The 3,089-nt window shown below is 39.3% G+C and overlaps 1 non-coding gene across 1 annotated transcript; it reads left to right on the forward strand.

Moving 5' to 3' along the window:
* Positions 1–2,394: 2,394 nt before the first annotated feature.
* LOC148161809 (small nucleolar RNA U3) lies at positions 2,395–2,607 on the forward strand. Its single transcript, XR_015767335.1, has one exon. It is a non-coding gene; the product is annotated as a small nucleolar RNA U3 (small nucleolar RNA).
* Positions 2,608–3,089: the final 482 nt, after the last annotated feature.

A 3,089-nucleotide genomic window follows, 5' to 3' on the forward strand; every position in this document is an offset into this window, starting at 1 on the left:
GGATGGGTGAGGTGATGGGGATTAAGAAGTGTACTTGTGGTAATGAGCACTGGGCAATGTATGGAAATGTTCAATCACCATGTTATATACTGGAAACTCATGGAACTGTATGTTAACTATACTGGAAAAATATTTTTTAAAAATTTGGAACAATTTTAAAAAGGTGGACCATGGCTTGCTAGATTTCTTTGAGTTGACCTCATGCCATTGACCTGTGGTTGTATTCCTGGAAGCAAACATGGGCAGTTCGAGGTCATGGGTCAATGATGGATGATGTCCACAGTAGATGTGTGCAGTGGTGTTCAGTGGCATAGAAGCTGAGGTTGAGGAGAGAGAAACAGGCAGGCAGGGGAAGTGGTGCCCTGAAGCACCTCTTCACTTCTTCAGCACAGGTTCCCCCCTAGATCTTAGGAGCCAGAGACTTAGGAGGTCGCTGTAGCACTGATAAAGGCAATTGTCCACCTTTAATGTTTGTGGGTCCTGCCCCTGGGCTCCCAAGGAAGCGATGCTTTCACATTTACCAAGGTCAAAATGAATCCACAAAACCTCAATGCATGGGCTCTATTTCACCCCAAGCACACATTGGACATCTGCTTTATGAAAGAAAAGAACCCAAAAGGAGCATTCTGGAAAAGATAAGAAAAAGGAAGACACTTCCCTGGTTCCCATAACATTAAAGCCATACAGCCCTACATGTACTAGAAATTTAAGACCGGGAAATGCAGTGACTTTCTACAATGTCTTTTGTATAAAAATTTGTCACTTTTTATGTAAAAAATATATTTTGGTATATAACCCTTTATCAAAATTTCCTTTGTCATGACACTCTCTCCTGGTAAAGATTCCCTGTCCCATGCAGCTGTACTAATCAGTGCTCAGGTAAAACTCACAACCTTTTATTTTTTTTTTTTTTTGAGTTTGAGCGCCATGTGGGATGCAGAGATTACTTAAAAAGAAAATAATTGAAAAGAAGTAAAATTAAAAGAAAAATTTTAAAAATGTATATGCGTATCAGGAAATTTTATTACTCTCTGCTCTCTCACATTGATATATTTACATTGTGTTACTTACACCATTAAGAGCACCTTAATTACTGTAGCTTTACGGTGAGGTTTAAAATTTAGTAAATTTCTCCAATTGAATTCTTCAAGGTTGTCTTGGCTATTTAGGTATGTTGATTTCCAAATACATTTGAGAATTAGCTTGTAAATTTGCCCCCAAATTGCCTTCTCCAGTATGAATCAGAATAATGCTGATTTGATGTTCCAACAAATTTGAGTGGTCTAGTCCATGAATGTGATATATTTTTTCCTAATTATTTAGTATCCTTTAATTTATTTCAGCAAGAGTTTTCAGGCATCTTTGTTACATGTGTTCTCATACATTTAATGAAGGTGGACATGAATCTCCACTCTGTTTATTGAATTTCATTTCCTTTTTTTAAAAATTTCATTTTCTAAATGCTCACTGCTAGTATAGAGAAATATAGTAGATTATTACATGAATGTTGCTGAGGTATAATTTAGGTACAGTAGACGGCATCCCTTTAAAGTGTACAATTAAGGCTGTACTTTCAGAGATCATTTCTTTCTTTCTTTCTTTTAATTTTATTTTATTATGTTATGTTAATCACCATACATTACATCAATAGTTTTTGATGTAGTGTTCCATGATTCATTGTTTGCCTATAACAGCCAGTGCTCCCTTCAATGCTGCCCTCTTTAATCCCCACCACCAGGCTAACCCATCCCCCCACCCCCTCCCCTCTAGAACCCTCTGTCTGTTTCTCAGAGTCCATCGTCTCTCATGGTTCGTCTCCCCCTCTGATTTCCTCCCCTTCATTTTTCCCTTCCTACTAGCTTCTCTCTCTCTTTTTTATTATTTTTTAAAATTTTTTATTGTTATGTTAATCAACATACATTACATCATTAGTTTTTCATGTAGAGTTCCATGATTCATTGTTTGTGCATAACACCCAGTGCTCCATGCAGAATGTGCCCTCTTTAATACCCATCACCAGGTAACCCATCCCCCCACCCCTCCCCTCTAGAACCCTCAGTTTGTTTCTCAGAGTCCATCTTCTCTCATGGCTTATCTCCCCCTCCGATTTCCTCCCCTTCATTTTTCCCTTCCTACTAGCTTCTCTCTCTCTCTCTTTTTTTAAACATATAATATATTATTTGTTTCAGAGGTACAGGTCTGTGATTCATCAGTCTTACACAATTCACAGCGCTCACCATAGCACATACCCTCCCCAATGCCCATCACCCAGGCACCCCATCCCTCCCACCCCCACCACTCCAGCAACCCTCAATTTGTTTCCTAAGATTAAGAATTCCTCCTATCAGTGAGGTCATAGGATACATGTCTTTCTCTGATTGACTTAATTTCACTTAGCATAATACCCTCCAGTTCATTTCTACAGTTTGTTACTAGAGAATTTTCTCTGAACGTGTAGAGGACCTGAAACCTCAAGGAGGAGGCACATTGTTCTCTCCTGAGCATGAACGTGATTTTGGGTGTTGTTTCCACAGCTGCCCATTGCCACTGATGATCGTTCTTCTCCTCCTTTGGACGGTAAGAGAGAGAGGACGCAGTGTGAGTGCTTTCTCAACAAATAAAAATTTAAAAAGATAAACTGTACAACTAAATGCATTTTCACAGATGTACATACAATTGAAACTACTGCTCCATTCAGGACACAGGGCATTTCTTCTACCTCACAGCTTCCCTTGGGTGGATCCATTGAAGTCTCTCACTGCCTTCACCCTCAGCCCCAGGCAACCACTGGCATCAAAGACGGCTTGATTTTTAACCACGTTATGGAAATGGAACTCTTTTATGCCTACATTCCTCCGTGCAGCCTAAGGATTCTTATATCTATCCATATTACTAATGGATCACCAGTTCAGAATTTTTCATTGCTAAGGAGTATTCCTCTGTATGGATATATTTGGTCTGTACATTCACCTATTTATGGCCATCTATGCAGTTTCCTGGGTTTGGCCATGGGGAATAAAGCTATGATGAATATTCATGTGCAGTTTGCTGTGTGGCCATATTGTGTAAATCCTTAGGAGAGGAATGGC

The sequence above is a fragment of the Eumetopias jubatus genome, unplaced genomic scaffold (genome assembly GCF_037043125.1).
Source record: "Eumetopias jubatus isolate StellerSeaLion01/CBP00866 unplaced genomic scaffold, mEumJub1_p1.0 scaffold_54, whole genome shotgun sequence".
NCBI lineage: Eukaryota > Metazoa > Chordata > Mammalia > Carnivora > Otariidae > Eumetopias > Eumetopias jubatus.